This window comes from Notechis scutatus, chromosome 3 (assembly GCF_049901735.1).
Source record: "Notechis scutatus isolate UNSWTSFEM ecotype Mainland chromosome 3, rNotScu1.2, whole genome shotgun sequence".
Lineage (NCBI taxonomy): Eukaryota > Metazoa > Chordata > Lepidosauria > Squamata > Elapidae > Notechis > Notechis scutatus.
The window spans coordinates 200,405,435-200,424,696 of NC_142011.1; positions in this window are offsets into that span (position 1 = coordinate 200,405,435).

Consider the following 19,262-nt stretch of genomic DNA (forward strand, 5'->3'; position numbering starts at 1 on the left):
CTGAACAACTTTGCTGGCTTCTGCCAGATGGTGTAATTAATCCTGGTGAAATGAAGAGACAACAGGAAAAAGAAGGAGGAGAATAGAGGGATTTGACTCTTCTGAAGGGCATCCTGTTGTTCCAGGTGCTTTGGAAAGGTCGACTACATTTATTTGCTGGGCTGCAATTCTCCTGGGTGGATCATGGCCTCCTTCCGATCTGTTATTCTTGCAGCCTCCCTGGTTTTTCTTGCTTCAATTAATTCCAAAAGAAAAAAAAAAAGAGAGAATTTTGCCCCCGTTAAGAGATGGTTTTTTTTTTTTCCAGATTGCAAAGCTTTCAAGCAATGGTACACAAACATCACATAAATTCAAAAACAACCGCACCTTCAAAAGTGATCATGTGGGAGGCCCAAACACTTTCTTAGTATATTTTCCTTTCCAAGCCCTATGATTCTATGTTCTAAAGCAGTCCCCCCCCCCTTTTTTCCCCCCCCTGGCCAGTCGCCCCCGCCAACCCCCCCCCCCCCCCCCCCCCCCCCCCCCCCCCCTTTTTGGGAAGTGTGGTGGGCCCCCCCCCGGCCCCCCGTGGTGGCCCGGGGGGCCCCCCCCCGGGGGCCCCCCCGCGGCCGCCCCCCCCGGGGGGGGGGGGCCAACATCCAGCAGCTCAAGTTAATGAATAACAGAATAACAGAGTTGGAAGGGACCTCGTAGGTCATCTAGTCCAGCCTGTTGCCCAAGCAGGAGAGACCCTACACCAGTTCTGACAGAGGGCAGTTCAGTCTCTTTTTGAAAGCTTCCAGTGACGGATGAGGCATGCCTTCTTTCTCTCTTCTTCCCCTCAACAGAAGAGCAAAATGGCAAAAGGCAGAGAGAAGTGAAGGGTGCAGTCAACTCAGCCAGGGTGGTGTAACAGAATAGGGACCTCAAAGGCCTTCTAGTCCAACCCGTTCAAAGCAGGAAACTACATCATTTCAGACAAAAAAATTGTCCAATTTCTTCTTAAAAGCTTCCTTTTAGAGCAGTGATCCCCAACCTTTTTTATGCCGCGGCCCGGTATCCCCAACCTTTTTTATGGCGCGGCCCGGTACCGGCATCAGCTGGGCGCCACCATCTTGTTTTGATGAAAAAGTGCTTCAAAACAAGATGGCGGCGCTTAGCGCTCCGGTGAGCTTTTCCAGGTAGAAATGGCAAAGCTCATCGAAGTAGCGCCGCTATCTTGTTTGATGAGGCGCTCCGGTGAGCTTTCTACCCGGAAAAGCTCACCGGAAGCACTTTTTCATCAAAACAAGATGGCGGCGCCAGCAAACCAGCGGCCCGGTAGGACTTGTTCCACGGACCGGTACCGGTCCACGGACCGGTGGTTGGGGACCCCTGTTTTAGAGTATTTACAACTTCTGGAGGCAAGTTGTTCCACTGATTAATTGTTCTAACTGTCAGGAAATTTCTCCTTAGTTCTAAGTTGCTTCTCTCCTTGATTAGTTTCCATCCATTGCTTCTTGTCCTTTCTTCAGATTCTTTGGAAATAAACAGATTCTCTCGTCTTTCTAGCATCCCCTGAGATATTGGAATGCTGCTATCATGTCACCCCTAGTCCTTCTCTTCATTAGACTAGAGACGTACCCAATTCTTGGAACCATTCTTCATACATTTTAGTCACCAGTCCTCATCTTTGTTGCTGTTGTCCAGGAAAAGGGTTCAGAAGGGAAGAGAAAGTTACTCAAAGGGAGGCAGTGAGGTTCCTTGGCTAAGGCAGGATTAGAACCTGGATCTACACACTCCTAGCCTTGCTTATTCAACCCAAGTTGCCTCTCCCTGCATGTTAGCTCAGCACCCTAGGTACAAACTGGGAATCCAGCTCTTTCTTTTTGTCTTGCCCTCTCCTCCTGGTGGTATTTTTTTTACTTCAGTGGCTCCCATCATCAGTTTGCTTCTGTCTGGTTCCTGCTGTAGCTCAGTCAGTGGAGCTTCTTGATCCCCAGATCCTAAAATAAGAAATAAAAAGATAGGGTTGAAACTTGAAAGTCAATGAGACTCAATCACAGGAGTATAGTACCCTCTAGTGGCCATATTGGAGAATGTGCTCTAGCGGTACATACAATAGTGCAATTTCTCTTTTCGTCATTCCTCCCTATAGAACAGAGAATAAGAGATTCCAATGAAGGAGGAATTAGGGTTGGAATGAAGGGTCCTTGGTGCTTGCTTGTTTTCTTGCAGATGTTTCATTACCCTAACATCTATAGACTATGCCAAAGAGGCAATCAACTAGCCCAAAAGAGAACAAAAAGACTCCAACACCTTTTCACCAGTAATCAGCACTCAGATTTATTTTATTTATTTATTTTATTTTATTTATTTTATTTATTTTGATTTGTCAATTGTTTACAAGATAATAAGTACAAGTGTATACATAGTTGTGAATATATGAAATGGGTACATATAAGAAAAATAAAAGAATAAGAGAAACAATAGGACAGGGACGGTAGGCACGTTGGTGCGCTTTATGCACGCCCTACAGACCTCTTAGGAAAGGGGTGAGGTCAATAGTAGACAGTCTAAGGTTAAAGTTTTTGGGGTTTGGGGAAGAGACTACAGAGTCGGGTAGAGTATTCCAGACATTGACCACTCTATTGCTGAAGTCGTATTTCCTGCAATCAAGTTTGGTGCGGTTTACTTTGAGTTTGTATCTGTTGTGTGCTCTTGTGTTGTTATGGTTAAAGCTGAAGTATTCATTGACAGGTAGGACATTGCAATGTATGATTTTATATACCATGCTTAAGTCGGACCGAAGACGGCGTAATTCGAGGTTTTCTAGTTTTAGAATTTCGAGTCTGGTGGCGTAAGGTATTCTATAACGGGTAGAAGAGTGGAGAACTCTTCTTGTGAAATACTTCTGGACTTTCTCAATTGTGTTAATATCACATACGTGATAAGGATTCCAGACTGATGAACTGTATTCGAGTATTGGTCTAGCAATGTTTTGTATGCTCTGGTTAGTAGTGAGATATTACCAGAGAAAAAGCAATGTAGGATTAGGTTAACAACTTTTAATGCCTTTTTGGCTATGTAGTTGCAGTGAGCTCTAGCACTTAGATCATTAGAGGTGAGTATTCCCAGGTCCTTTACAGAGCTTGGGTCATCAACAAGATCTTGACTATTCAGCTTGTATTTTATTTTCTGATTTTTTTTACCAATATGTAAGACAGAGCATTTATTTGTTGAGATTTGGAGTTGCCATATGTTAGACCATTCAGATACATAGTCTAGATCTTTTTGAAGGGTAGTAGTATTGTCTGTGGTATTGAACAGCTTTACATCATCAGCGAAGAGAACGCAATTGCTCTTGATATGATCACAAAGGTCGTTTATGTAGATTATGAAGAGAGTTGGTCCTAGAACACTGCCTTGGGGAACACCACTATTGACAGGTACTGGATTTGATAGGGCGTTCCCAATTTTGACCATTTGTTGTCTGTTTGACAGGAATGCTTCTATCCAGTTATTCAGTTGTCCAGAGATACCATAAGATTTTATTTTTAGGAGTAGTTTGTCGTGTACCACTGAATCAAAGGCTTTGCAGAAGTCTATGTAGATTGCGTCTATTGCTTTGCCCTGGTCGAGTTGAGTAGTCCATATGTTTTTGCAGTGTAAGAGTTGCAGATTACAGGATAGTTTTTTTCTGAAACCAAATTGTTTATTGGAGAGTAGGTTGTTTGTCTCTAAATGGAGGATGATGGATTGGTTAATAATTGATTCCATGACTTTACAGGTGACGCAGCATAAGGAGATTGGTCTGTAATTTTCAACTAGGCTTGGGTCCCCTTTTGAAGATGGGAATGACTGTGGCTTGTAACCATAGGTTGGGCAAGGAGCTGGTTCTGAAAGATCTTTCAAAGATTATGCTTAGAGGTTTGGCTATGGCAGCGGATAGTTTTCTTAAGAAGTAGGCACATATTCCATCCGGTCCAATAGATAGAGATGGTTTTAGGTTGCGTAGTGCTTTTTCAACGTTGTCTACTGTAAAATCGATATGTATTAGATCATTATTGTTGTCTGTGGTATGCTAGGAAACATTGGGCATGATCCATTACTGTTTACAAACACTGAGCCGAAGAATGTGTTAAAGATGTTGGCTTTAATGGTGTCGTCGCTGCAGTCTTTACCATCAGGTCCTATCAAGGGAGGGATGGACCTTGAGTCTTTTAGTTTGTTGTTTACAAAATTGTAAAAAGCACGGGTGGAATTGGTGCTTAGAAGGTTTTCCTCTTGTTTAATGTGGTAATTGGTGCATTCGGTCTTTATCTGGTGGCATAAATTTTTATATCGGTTTTTGAAATTAGCAACGTGACCAGATTTGTTTTTCCGCCAGAGTGATCTCTTTTTGGATTGAAGTTTCCTTATTGATATGGGTAATCTGCTTTTTTGTTTTGTTTTTGGAGTTGTTGTTGGAACATATAGTTTGATGTCTCTTTTGACTTCAAGTAAAAATATGTTGTAATGATCTTCAACAGTGTTGCATCCAGTGAATAGAGATTGCCAATCGAGGGATGAGAGATCGTTATCTATAAGATCATAATTGCCTTTTTGAAGTTACAACTAGGGATGACATCGTTGTGGTGATTTTTGGTGGACGTATGTTGAGGCAAAAGTCAATCATATTGTGATCACTACTGGAAAAGGGTTCTTTGGTTTGTATTCGGTAAATTAAATTCAAACTATTGCAGAAGATGAGATCGAGGCAGTTGTTCAGTCTAGTGTTGTTGGTTACTAGTTGTTCAAGACCTAGATTTGTAATAGCATTGAAGAAGGTAGTGTGTATGATTTCAGTTGTACAATTATTTAGGGTCCAGTCAATATGAGGTAGATTGAAATCTCCAAGAAAGATAAAAGGGTATGGGCAGGATGTAGCCCATGTTAGTAGTGTATTTAGCTTGTTTATATGTTCGATGTCATAATCAGGTGCTCTGTAACATAGTAATAATCAATTGTGATATTTAAGGATAGTTCACAGATGATGGTTTCAGGAAGGGCAAGCTCCTGGGTAACTTGGATATTTTTTAGATGTAAGGATTTTTGTAGAATATAGCAACACCACCTCCTCGACGATTTTCACGATCTGATCGGTAAACATGATAGTCTCTTACTGTGGTAATGGAGTCGGGAGAGATGCATTGAGCCATGTTTCACAGACAAATATAATGTCAAAGTTAGCCATATTTAAGAGGATGAGAAATTCAGGTATTTTATTCACGAGGCTTCTTGCATTGAGTAGTTTGCATTTAAGTCCGGCAGCAGTTGGGATTGAGGTAGTTGGGGGCGTGGCGTTGCCTAGTCTTGGGTGATGGTGGGTGGTGGTAGTTTTGGGTGATGGTGGGTGGTGGTAGGTGGTTGAGGTAGGGTAGTGGTTGAGGGTAAAAGTTGGGTATTGGGTTGCGTGGTCTTACTTTTTGATGCAGTCAGCATGGTAGTCAATGTACAGGTCCTTCTCTCCATTGTCTAGACGGGTTTTGAGTTCGATGCGGAGTGCACGGGAGCGGGCACGTTGCTGTATGGTTAAGTCAGGCGGCAACGGAGGTTTTTGTGGTTGGTGTTGGTTTTGGCGAGTGAGTTTATAGTGTAATGAGTTTATGTTTGCTTGATTCATTTTTGCAAATGATCCTGCACAAGCGTGGGGCCACAGAGCCGTCTCTATTTTTAAGCTCTCGGTCAATGCGGAAATGTCAAGTATTTCATCGCCGGAGATGGTTGATGCTTGGTAATCTCTGATGATGTTTCGGACAGTTGTGATGTCATCATTGACAATGCTGTCTTCTAGTCCAAATAAGATGGCATTTGGACGTTTCCGTTCACGCTCAACAGCTTCTCTGATGAGGATTGGGATATCAATATTTGTCTGGGTTGCGTTTATTTGTGGATTGGGTTTTGGATTGGATTGTGGTTGTTGGGTGGAGATGTAGTTTGTGGCTATTTGATGTTCAGGTTTTTGTGTTGTGTCTTTTTTTTCAAGGTTAGTTATTCTTTCTTTACGGCGTCCAGGGATGCTAATATGGTGTTGAGGGATGTTTTAATGGTTTCGATGGTTGAGGATGTTTCAATGGTTTCAATGTTTGGGGATGTTTTGATGGTTTCGGTGGTATCATCTCTTTTAGACAGATCTAGTTTGGATAAGCATAATTTGCAGAAATATGGAAACTCATTGGATGATTCTAGGTATCGAATCATTTGCTCAGGTAATCCCAAGCAGTCATGGTGGGTGTATTTTCTACACAGAGAACATTTGATGGAGTATTTATTATCTATTAGATTTTTGCAGCATTTAAGGCATGTGCAGGAGTCTTGAGGTTCATTGGTGCAGGAGTCTTGTAGTTCATTGGTGGGGATTGTCTTCTCATTGAGTTGTGGTTTGAGGTAGGATTTTCTTTTGGCATGGTAATATTGGTAAAATAGTACGTTGATTAAATTAATTAAATGAACAATTTAGGGTAATCTATATAGTCAATATTACATCAAACAATATCAAACAATCTATTGTAGTAATCTCTCAAATCAGATAGTATTTCTAAGCAACAATCAGCCTGGTCAATTAATTACTCTAATCGCTAGTCAATTATTTACATTAATCATTACTCACACTGTTCATTTAAATCCACTAAATCAAGGATTTTGCTATTCAATTAAATTGCATGGATTTTGGTCTTTTAAACTAGTCTGTAATCATACTATTTGTACTAAACACTCTAATCACACTAATCAGTTAAAAACAATAAATCAATTAAACCATTAATAAAATATTTTATAGAAATTGATAATCTAATCGTTGGTATATGTGATGAGGTAGAAAAGTTGTAAGTTTTGAGGTGATGAGGTAGTATTAGGAGTCTTCTTTGTCTGAGGGGCTCGTCCTAGTTAAAATGGCATGCCCCTCCACTCTTATTTAAGGGCTTTTAGATCGTGAGGAAGGGATTACTGTCCTCGGAGCTCTTCAATTTCTTCAAGGGATGGAGAACGTGGCTACCGAATCGCCCTTTCTCTAGATTCACACGGGGACTTAGAACCAGAAGGAAACCTCTCCGGAGCGACCCACAACAGGAGACCGAATTGGGAGAGAAAGTTGGAGCGCTCTCACCCAGCGATCTTCCCGGCCGGCGCTTCTTGGGTTTTCTTCCTTCTCTCACCAGTCCACGGAGCTCACGGCGCAGTTGCAGCGGCGGACACAAGAGTCAGAGACGGCAGCTTTAGTGAGGACCGGAGCAAAGCGGCAGCAGCGGCAGCGGCGTCAGCGGCAGCAGCGGCAGCGCGCTCTCCTCCGTCTTTTTCCTTCCTCGCTGCCCGTCGTCTCCATAGATTAACCATAGATTAACCATAGATCACCATAGATTAACTCCAAGGTTAACTTTAGATCAATAATCAAGTAAACATCGGTAGAGATTCTCAGTCCTCCAGGTCATGGTTGTCCCAAAGGTGCTTTTTTCAGGAGGCAACTGGACTTTCTCGTTTTTTTTTTCTTTTGAAGATGTTTTGCTTCTCATCCAAGAAGCTTCTTCAGCTCTGACAGGATAGTCATAGCACATACATGCTAGTTGCTTCCAGCTCATCCCTGTAACAAAGCCAAAGAGCCAGTGCTGTCCGAAGACATCTCCATGGTCATGTGACCAGCAGGACTAAACGCCTTTGAAGGTGCACAGAACGCTGTTCCCTTCCCACCAGAGATAGTCCTTCTTTTCCTACTTGCGTTTTTTTTTTTACCTGCTTTCGAACTACTAGGTTGGCAGAAGCTGGGACAAGTAACAGGAGCTCGCTCCGTTACACAGCGCTAGGGATTCGAACCGCCGAACTACCGACCTTTCTGACCTGAACTATCTGACAGGATAGTGGGGAATAAATACTTCCATTTCCCACTATCCTGTCAGAGCTGAGGAAGTTCCTTGGATGAGAAGCGAAACACCTCCAAGAGAAAAAGTAAGAAAGTTGCCAGTTGCCTTCTGAAAAAGCACTTTTGGGACAATCAAGTAAACAATACCCCAGTCAAGAAACTGCCTAAGAACCATCAGTAAACAGCCCAACCAAAGAATACCTGAGACCACCCCACACCCACGTAGACAAGCCCTTCAGCGTGACGATCAATGCCATGGAGGTGCTGAGACCAAATCACATCAAGGCAGAACTTCTGACAGTCCAACAAGGAATTTCTCTTATGACAGCAGAAGGTTGAGGGGCTGCTGCAAAGAAGAAGGGGGCCAATCTATTTTTCCAAAGCACCTGAAGGCAGAAGAAGGAGCAATGGATGGAAACTAACCAAGGGGAGAAGCAAACTGGAACTCAGGAGAAATTTCCTGACAATTAAGAACAATTAATTAGTGGAATGACTGGATTCCAGAAATTGTGGGTGTTCCACCCACAGAGGTTTTTAAGGATATAGTGAGCAACCACTTCTCTGAAATGGGATAGCTTGCATGGGGGCGGGGGTTGGAATGCATGGGGGGGTTGGACTAGAAGACCTCTAAATTCCTTCCTGTTCCAACTCTGTTATTCCGTTTTTCTGTTAATGTAGTACGCATCCTCTTTGAGGACAAAAGTCTGTTGGAGACTTTCTTTGCAATTCTGCAAGAAATTTAATGTCTTTGGTCAGGGATGATTTAAGGTCCATTGAGAAAATAGTTTTGTGCAGTGCACTGTGCAAAAATGTGCAATAAGCAAGATATTTAGTATGGAGCCCAAATTGGTGATTTAATGAATAGCTCGGTTTGTCTCGAATCAAATCCCAAGCTATTTATTACAAGTTGAAGCCTGGGTTGAACGCCAGATTTTAAAAAATAAATAAATAAAATAAAACCCTTCATAATTTTCATTAAAGGAAAAACCCTGCCTGGTAAAATAGAATGCAATTCATAAATTGAATGTCCTCAAATGATGAAACCAGAAGACCTTCCGACAAATAAAGGTAGGAGTTGGAAGTCAAGTTAAGAATAACCCTGCTGCAGTGGTGGTATTCTACTGGTTCGGCTCAATTCGGCTGAACAGGTAGTAAAAAAAATGCTACCTGTTGGGCCGAACCAGTATTTCCAACTATCAGCTGGGTGACTATCAGCTGTGCCACACAATTTAGATTAGCTAGAAAGCAGAAAATCATCGGATTTCTTGCTTTCTAGCTAATTTAAATTGTGCGGCACAGATTGCTTCAAAATGCTTCTTTTTTCCAGCACTTCCTTGAGGCCCACTAGGCCAAAAATGGGGTGTGGGGGGGGGGTTGCAAAAGAGAAAGAAGGAGGGAGGGAGGGGAGAAAGAAAGAGAGAGAGAGAGAGAAAAAAAAAGAATGAAAGGGAGGGAGGGAGGGAGGGAAAAAAGGAGAGGAAGGAAGGACCACAAACCTTGGCACTAGATGCAGCTTCAGAGGATGCTTTGAAACAGCACAGCAATCCAGGGTTGGAAGGTACCTGAAGGTCATCTAGTCCAACCCCCTGCTCCAGAAAGGGAGTTTCTGTCTTTTGGCCCCCAGTCACATGGCCACATAGGCATGCCCACCAAGCAACGTCCACAGAACCGGTAGTAAAATTTTTTGAATCCCACCACTGCCCTGTTGCCACAAAGAAGAGATAGTCAATTTATTTTTCCAAAGCATCAGAGGGTAGAACAAGAAACAATGGATGGAAACTAATTAAGGAGAGGAGCAACCTGGAATGAAGGAGAGTTTGAAGTCAATTTAAGAATAAGCCTGCTGGATCTTGCAATGAGAAGCTCCCGAGCCAGGTTCCAAAAGTATCTGCAGTATGGTCCAAAAAGTCAGGATGGTAGCCACGATGATGTAATTAAAGTTCTGTCTGCTTTTTTAGAGGCATTGCTATGTTTACTGTTTGGACCACCCTTTGCAAGAGCTTGGAGTCTTAATTGGACGATCACTTAAACCTGAGCCAGCAGTGTTCAGCAGCAGCCAAAAATGCTAATACAATCCTTGGTTGTATAAACAGAAGCATAGAATCAAGATCACGAGAAGTAGTAGTACCGCTCTATAAAGCCCTAGTAAGGCCACACCTGGAATACTGCATCCAGTTTTGGTCACCACATTACAGAAAAGATGTTGAGACTTTGGAAGAAGCGCCAAGAAGAGCAGCTAAGATAATTAAAGGCCTGGAGACTGAAAGATATGAAAAACGGTTGCAGGATTTGGATTTGGCTAGTCTAGAGAAAATAAGGACCAGAGATGACATGATAGCAGTATTTTAATATTTGAGGGGCTGCCACAAAGAGGAGAAGGTCAATTTATTTTCCAAAGCACCTGAAGGCAGGACAAGAAAGAATAGATGGAAACTAATCAAGGAGAGAAGCAACCTGGAATTAAGGAGAAACTTTCTAACAGTGAGAACAATTAACCAGTGGAACAGCTTGCCTTCAGAAGTTGCACTCTCACAGAACTGGTTGTTAAACTGGTTGTAGCCCATTACTGCTACCATGTCTCCCCTGGTCCTTTTCTTCGCTCGACTAGCCATGCTCAGTTCCTGCAACCATTATATTATATTTTAGCCTCCAGTCCCCTAATCATCCTGGTTGCTCTTCTCTGCACTTTTTCTAGAGTCTCAACATTTTTTTTTATAGTATGGTGACCAAAACTGGACGCAGTACTCTAGGTGTGATCTTACTAAGGCTTTATAGCAAGAGTCTTCAAACTTGGCAAGTTTGTGGACTTCAACTCCCGGGAATTCCTGAGCTAACATGACTGGAGGAGGAATTCTGGGAGTTGAAGTCCACAAGTCTTAAAGCTGTCAAGTTTGAAGACCTCTACTTTATAGAGTGGTATTAGTACCTCCCTTGATCTTGAATGGTCCATCCGTTGTAGGTAGTCCTCAACTTACAACTGTTCATTTAGTGACCATTCAAAGTTACAACGGCAGGGGGGGAAAAAGTGACTTTTAACCCTCTTTTATACTCCTGACCTTTGCAGCATTCCTGCAGCCCTATGATCAAAATTGGGATGCTTTTGCAATTGGCACATATTTATGATAGCTCCAGGGATCATGTGATCATTTTTTGAGATCTTCCGACAAGCAAAGTCAACGGGGAAGCCAGATTCACTTAACAATGGTGTTAGTAACTTCACAACTGCAGTGGTTCACTTAACAACTTGTGGCAAGAAAGGTCACAAAATGGGGCAACACTCACTTAACAGTTGTCTTGTTTAGCGACAGAAATGTTGGGCCCAATTGTGATCGTAAGTCAAGGACATCCTGTGGCAGCTGAATTTAACCCTATGCCACTTATAGGAGTTTAACTCACAGGGTTAAACGTAGTGCATGGACATATCTCTAATGCCCGCCCTTTCTTTTTGCTCTTAAAAGTCAAATACAAGTCTGATCCTTAAAATAAAAGACTTTTCCTTTTTTCCTTTGGGTATTTCACAGATAGAATTGCCCAGATCATAGTTGATGTCCAAAGGCAAACTCTCAAAGAAATCAAACAAGATTTAATCAGGTGGATAACTACATTTAAAAAAAAAAAGACTCACAGGAACATGTTGTGGTTCGCCGGCAGGCTGTGCAGACGGCAGTGGAATCGGACAGTGGGGAAGAATGGGGACCAGTCCGGGAGTCTGGAGAGAACTTGGATGAGGGTCCTGCATCCGATGCAGAGATGGGGCCAGGACTATCTGGGAGTGGGGTGCTGACTCCAGAGCCTCCGGAGTCTGGCAGCAGCGAGGCCGAGGAACAAGGGGAGCCTGTTCCCAGTGCGTGTGTGCACAGAGCTGCTAGAAGATGAGAGCAGCTGAAACAGAAGGGGCGACTCGGGAGTAAGGCTGGGAGGTGATTGCCCCTCCCATAAGGTATAAAGTACAGGCAAAGGTGAAGAAACCTTTGAAGGAAGCAAAGTCATTCATTCTGTTTGGATTAATCTTTGAAGCTCTGTGTGGACTTTGTACTTCGTTTGGCTTTTTATAGTTCATTTGACACTTTTGTGGTTGGCAGCAATTCAAAGGAGAGAAAGGTGGGTGCTTATCTTGAGGGATTGTTTGGGACTCATTACCGGCTGGAAATGAACATAATTCCCAGCGTGAAATAAAACAAGAATTGTTTTAACTAAGCGTGTGCTTAATTACGGTCTCGGAAGCCTTGGTCAGAACAGAACAGATGAGCAAGATGCAAAAAAAATTATTTCAAATTCCTTTATTCGTATTGAAAATGTGAAGAATAAATAAAACGTCACCGGAAAATAATTGAGCCTTTATTCAGAAAGTATAATCATAAAAACAGTCAGGTGAAAATTATTATTAATTAAAAAAAAAAGAGGTCTGAAAAGTAAGCACTCAAAAAATTTGGCTCTTTTTTTTTTTTAAATGCAGAGAGAAATCAATACTAAACCAGAACTGAAGAAGCTTCTTGGATGCAGAGCGAAACTTCCTCAAAGGAAAACCAGAAAGTCCAGTTGCCTCTTGAAGAAGCACCTTTTGGGATAACCATGACCTGGATAACTGACAATCTCCATAAACATAAATATTAGACAGTTTGCATTTGATAAAAAATATATGTCAGGCATATGAACCCCAGGTTTTCACTTTCCATATTTAGAATTAGAATAACAGAGTTGGAAGGGACCTGGGAGGTCTTCTAGTCCAACCCCCTGCTTAGTAGGAAACTCTACACCACTTCAGGCAAATCTAATCTCTTCTTTAAAACTTCCAGTGTTGGATCATTTACAACAAGGGTCTTCAAACTTGGCAAGTTTAAGATTTGTGGATTTCAACTCCCCGAATTCTCGAGCTAACATGATTGGAGGAGGAATTCTGGGAGTTGAAGTCCACAAGTCTTAAAGCTGTCAAGTTTGAAGACCCCGATTCACAATTTCTGGAGGCAAGTTGTTCCACTGATTAATTGTTCTAACTGTCAGGAAATTTCTCCTTAGTTCTAAGTTGCTTCCCTCCTTGATTAGTTTTCAACCATTGCTTCTTGTCCTGCCTTCAGGTGCTTTGGAGAATAGCTTGACTCCCTCTTCTTTGTGGCAGCCCCTTAGATATTACAACACTGCTATCATGTCTCCACTGGTCCTTCTTTTCATTAGATTAGACATACCCAATTACAGAAACCTTTCTTTATATGTTTTAGCTTCTAGTCCCCTAATCATCAATCAATTTATTTTATGTCTCTTTTTAAAAAGATAATTGAATGCTGGGTGGAGCCAGGAAGCAGCCTTCAGCAACCTGTTCATACGTGGTGTCAAAAGATGGCTGATATCACATGGTGGGAAAGACTGGTGAAAGTCTAGGAAAAGCACAGAAGGAAGAAACAGAGGAATAAATCAAGAAACTGAGAGGGAGTCAGTTGGTGGCTTCTCCTAAATTAGCTGAGGACGAGAGGAACCTGGAAAATAATTTCAAATGGTCCAAATAATTACATATGGTACTTTTTTTTGCTTTGCTTTGCTTTGCTGGACATGTGTCCACATGACTGGACAACATCCAGCAAAGATCACAATCAATTTTCAGAGAAAAAGAGGAAGGCCAAAGAAAAACTGGCACCAAACGTTTCAGGAAGATGTGAAAAACATCAATCATCAATGGACGGACGTGGACATTGTAGCTGCAGATGGAAAACAGTTTTAGCTCGATGTGCTTAGCAGAGAACATGAGAGTGTGTGAAGAAATATCCATCTTAAACACAAATATATTGATGTTGTTGATGATGATGATGATGGATTTCTCTATACATCTGTTCACCTCATTTTCAAACCAGGAGAAAAATGAACCTGATTTATATCTGAAATTGCGATTAAAAGCAGAGGAACGAAGCTGGAGGAAAGCTTTATTTCTCCCATTCAAAGTTGCTTTGCTAACTTCTCAGCCGCTATATTTTAAGTTTAAAACAACTTAAACTCCAGCCTCCTGAGAGGAAGAAGCTGCTCCCTGGAGAATAATAAAACCAATATATGCATTTTTTTAAAAAAATTGCCAGGATAATCTAAAACAGAGTGTCACAATCTTGGCAACTTTTAAAATGTGTGAACTTCAACTCCCAGAATTCCTCTGGCTGGCTGGGAGAATCCTGGGAGCTGAAATCCACACATCTTAAAAAATGTGCCAAGATTGAGAACATCTAGAGTCTAGCCAACAGAGGAAGTGAACTTTGGAAGGGGTGTGTGTGTGTGTGTGTGTGTGTGTACTGCCCCCCCATGTCATAGCCCTTGTTGAATTACCTGAATGGTCCCAAGCTCGTTAGCCTTTTGCAAGACTTTCAAAACTAGCTTTCCAAAGCTATATCCGATCCCCAACAGTCCAGTCCTTCTGATGTTTGGACCAGCAGCAACTGAACTACTTATAGCAGAAGATTTTTATAGCTCAGAGTCGAACTATGGGGTCCTTGGTATGCTCTGAGCCTGGTGGCTTTCTCACAGACATTTCATTACCCAACTAGGTAACATCAACAGTGCTAGACTCCTCCTCCCTTCTAACACCCACAAAATTACCTAGTTGTTCTGACCAAGGCTTCTGAGACCTTAATTTCGCACACACTTATTTTAAAAACAAGAATTGTTTTATTGAAACACTGGGAATTATTTTCATTCCCAGTCGGTAATGAATCTCAGATAGTTCCTCGAGATAAGCACCCACCTTTCTTTCCTGTGAAGTGCTGCCAATAACAGAAGTGTCAAATAAACTAGAATACCAACCAAAGTACAAAGAGATTCAAGAATGAGTCTGAACCGAATGAACAACTTTGCTTCCTGCAATGGTTTCTTCACCTTGGCCTGTCTTTTATCCCTTATGGGAGGGGCAATCACCTCCCAGCCTTACTCCCGAGTCGCCCCTTTTGTCTCAGCTGCTCTTACCTTCTAGCAGCTTTGTGCACACACACACTGGGAACAGGCTCCTCTGGCTCCTCTGCCTCGCTACTACTAGACTGGAGGCTCCAGAGTCAGCACACAACTCCCAGATGGTTCTGGATCCATCTCTGCATCAGGTGCAGGACCCTTGTCCGAGTCCTCCCCAGACTCCCGGAGTGGTCCCCTTTCTTCCCCACTATCTGATTCCACTGCCTTCTGCACAGGCTGCCAGTGAACCACAACACTAGTTGGGCAATGAAACACCTATGAGAAAGCAATCGGGCTCAGTGAGCACCAAGGACTTCCAAGGGATCGAACTGTGTTGTGACTTTCTACAATTGGAGTTCCTGTTGAAATTTTGGGCCCCATGGCTTCTATGTTGTGGGGGATATTTTAATCCTTGTTTGCCTACCCTAACCCTCGAGTCACTGTTGGGAGAAGGGTGGCTGCATAAACCATTTAAATAAATAATGTGATGCCAGGAGTTGAGGGCCAATGGCTGAGCATTTTTTTTTGTAACCTGAGCTTGTCAGCTGACAGCTCCGGTTCGAGGCCCGAACGCTGCACAACAGGGTGAGCTCCCATCCCTTGCTGCAGCTCCTAAGTTCAAAAGCATGCAAATACGAGCAGATAAATAGGTACCACTTTGGTGGGAAGGTAACAGTGTTCTGTACACCTTGATATAATAGTCATGCTGGCCACATGGAAAATGTCTTTGGACAATGCTGGCTCTCTCTCCTAGGAAACAGAGATGAGTATCGACCCCTAGGGTTAGAAATGACCAGGCAGGGAAACTTTTAGCTTTACTAATGGCAGGAGATAGGGGCTTGTAGGACAATATATCTGGAAGGCATCAAATTTTCCGCTTTTGTAAAAAGCTTTCCCTGTTGAATTTTTAATGTAAGTAGGGGGTGGGTGGGAGAAAGGCCAACTGAAGGAAATGTAGCAGAGGCTGACCAAACGATCAGTAAAATCAAACTACAACCAACCGATTGTTCAGATAGATGAAACCAGACACTGTGGTATGAGGTTCCCTCCCCTTTGCATAACGGGGAGTATCGATCCAACACCAGGCTTTCAAAAGCATTAGGCACAGAGAAGAAATCTTATTGATCGGTGGCAGTTAATCAGGATCGTATATTTCGAAGGACTCCTGACTGCTGAGTATCCGACACAGCTTTGAAAAGCAAGAGAACAAGAAATCTGTTGCTTTTCGGCAAGATTGTCCCTCTCCGGGGACAGCACAAGAGGCCTTGTAGTTGGATAACCACGGAAAGAAGAGATTGAGTTTAAATAACCTCTGGACCCAACAAGGCCTTTTTGCATTCTTAGACATTGCTGGTTTTTGTAGAGTTGACGTTAGTAAGGGAGCTTTGTTTTATTGTACAACAAGAGCTGCTTTCATCCATAATGGCTAAAAATAATCAAATAAAATAATAATAATAAAACAAAATACCAGGAAGTATGATGATCCAGTTTTATGAAAAAGCCTTTGGTGAGATGCCATTTATCAAAAGCTTTTTATGCCTTTAAAGAAAATTGGCTAGTAAAAAAAAAAAAGTGTTTCCAGATTTCTGATTTCTGGAGATGAATGAGAACAGATGTTAACCTTGCTATGTAAATTGGAGACACTTTAAAAAAAAAAAAAAAAAAAAGTCTAGTATGGTATGAAGTGGATCACCTGCTTTGGCCGAAGGATAATTATCTTATTGTCCTCTGCATTCACACTATGTTGATAGAAACTAACTGAGTTGATGGGAACTAACCCAGGCATGATACTTCCCTCTGAAAAAAAAATCGGGGCCGGCCAAAAGAGACCCCACGCCGCGCACCAAGAAATTGCACACACAACACCAACGCTACACACCCTTCCTTTCCAGCCGGTCAGGTGTGGATCAGCTCCGGAGATGGGCAGCCGCTTCCCTGGTGGCGGGGCTGAGGCCGCCGCCCGGGGAGTGCCCGCTGCTTTCCCTTGCCAGGGCTGGGTGGTGGCGTGTTGCACGGAGAGACGGCTGGTCTGTGGCTGCCCAGCTCCCTTTTCCTGCCGCTCAGCGGCCTCCGCTCGCACCGCCCGGGCTCTGCTCAGGTGTCCAGCTGGGGCTGTCAGGAGTTGCTACCGCCGGCGCGGCTCCGCGTGGCTCCAGTCCCGCGTTGCCTCGGGAAGGGAAAGGCAAAACCGGGAGGCGCTGCACCTGAGCCTCCGGTGCCACTGCTGCCATTGCAAAGCGCCACCGCGGCTCTTCCTTTTTGCCTTTCCCTTCCCGAGGCAACGCTGGACTGGAGCCGCGCGGAGCCATGCCGGCGGTAGCAACTCCCGACTCAGGGGGCCTCCGAGGGGAGGGGAAGGAGGAGAAGAAGGGGGGGGAAGGGGGGGTGTGATTCCCAAAAAAATCGGAATTCCGATTTTAATCAGAAGAATATCATGTCTGCTAACCAGGGGTGGAATTCTACCGGTTCGGACCGGTTCAGGTGAACCGGATGTTAAAGTTACATCTGGTTTGCCGAACCAGTTATTTTAATTGACCGGCTGGCCCCGTCCAGCACACCCCTCCCCTCCCAGGAGTATCCATGTGGCCCATTTTCGATGGAGGTAACGTGTAGGGTACATGTGAAGGCTCTGGGAGAGGAAAAAATGAGCCTTTCGGAAGTCTGGAAACGGGCCTGCTTCTGGCTTCTGGAGTGCCTCCAGAGGCTCGGGGGAGGCCTCTGGGCCCTTGGGTGAGCAACAAACGGCCCTCCTGAAAAATTGGAAGTCGCAAAATGGGCCTGTTTCTGGCTTCTGGAATGCCTCCAGAGCCCAGGGGAGGCTGTTTTTGCCATCCCAGAGGCCTGGGGGAAGCCTCTGGACCATTGGGAGGGTGAAAAATAGCTTTCCCGGAAGTACTGGAAGTACCAGAAGTTCAGAAATGGGCTGGTTTCCAGCTTCCGGTGGGCCTCCAGAGCCCAGGGGAGGTGGTTTTCACCCTCCCAGAGGCCCGGGAGAAGCCTCCAGACCTTTGGGAGGGCAAAAATGGCCTCCCCGGGCTTTGAAGGCCCACCGGAAGCCATAAACAGGAAGTTCTGGTAGGCCATGCCCGCTATGGCCATGCCCACCCAGCAACTGGGCAGTAAGCCGGTTGCTGGAATTTTTGAATCCCACCCCTGGAACTAACCAAGGAGCAAAACAACCTAGAACTAAGAAGAAATTTCTTAATGGTGACAGCAATCAATCAATGGAACAGCTTGCCTTCAGAAGTTGGAAGCTTTCAAAAAGAGATTGGATAACCGTTTGTCTGAAATGATACAGAGTTTCTTGCTCAAGCAGGGGGTTGGACTAGAAGACCTCCAAGGACCCTTCCCACTCTGTTATTCTATGTTCCATGTTGATAAAGCCAGAATACTATTCATTTTTAAACCTTTTTTTAAAAAAGTTTAATAATAGCCACCCAGAGCTGTCCTTACGAAAACCAGCCTGCTGATCCTATGATTATTATCTACCTTTCACTCAAACAAAGATCTACATGTTTGTGTGCAAGCACATGCATATCTGTGTGGGATGGTTCTGGTTGTAAAACCCCCTTTTGTCAAGACCATGGAAAAGAAATGAACATTAAATAAAAAGCCACCCCTGGTTACAAACTTGTTCCTGTTTACCTCTCTCCGGAAGCTGGCCCGATCTCAGCGCTGTTCTCATTTAAAGTTCAGCTCAAATGCACACAAAGTAAAACATAACAGCTGAATTTGGACAATACAGTAAAGCCTTAAAGCCAGTTTCTAAAGCTCTGTTTCTATTCCCTAATAGCTTTGTCCTCACCAACCATTCTGGTAGCGTCCCTGAAACAGATGGTCTCTTCTGTCTCTAGATCCCATTCATTAAATTGAACAATCTTTCAGCCAGGATTACTGACACAGTTCTCCAAAGAGATCTAATACATGAATTCATTCATTCATTCATTCATTCATTCATTCATTCATTCATTCATTCATTTACTTATTCCTTCACTCACTCACTCACTCACTCATTCATTCACTTATTCCTTCCTTCCTTCCTTCCTTCCTTCCTTCCTTCCTTCATTCATTCACTCACTCACTCATTCATTCACTTATTCCTTCACTCACTCATTCATTCATTCATTTATTCATTCATTCACTCATTCACTTATTCCTTCACTCACTCATTCATTCATTCATTTATTCATTCATTCATTCATTCACTTATTCATTCATTCATTCATTCACTCACTCATTCATTCATTCACTTATTCCTTCACTCACTCATTCATTCATTCATTCATTCATTCACTCACTCATTCATTCATTCACTTATTCCTTCACTCACTCACTTTCATTCATTCATTCATTCACTCACTCATTCATTCATTCACTTATTCCTTCACTCACTCATTCATTCATTCATTTATTCATTCATTCATTCATTCACTCACTCACTCATTCATTCATTCACTTATTCCTTCCTTCCTTCCTTCCTTCCTTCCTTCCT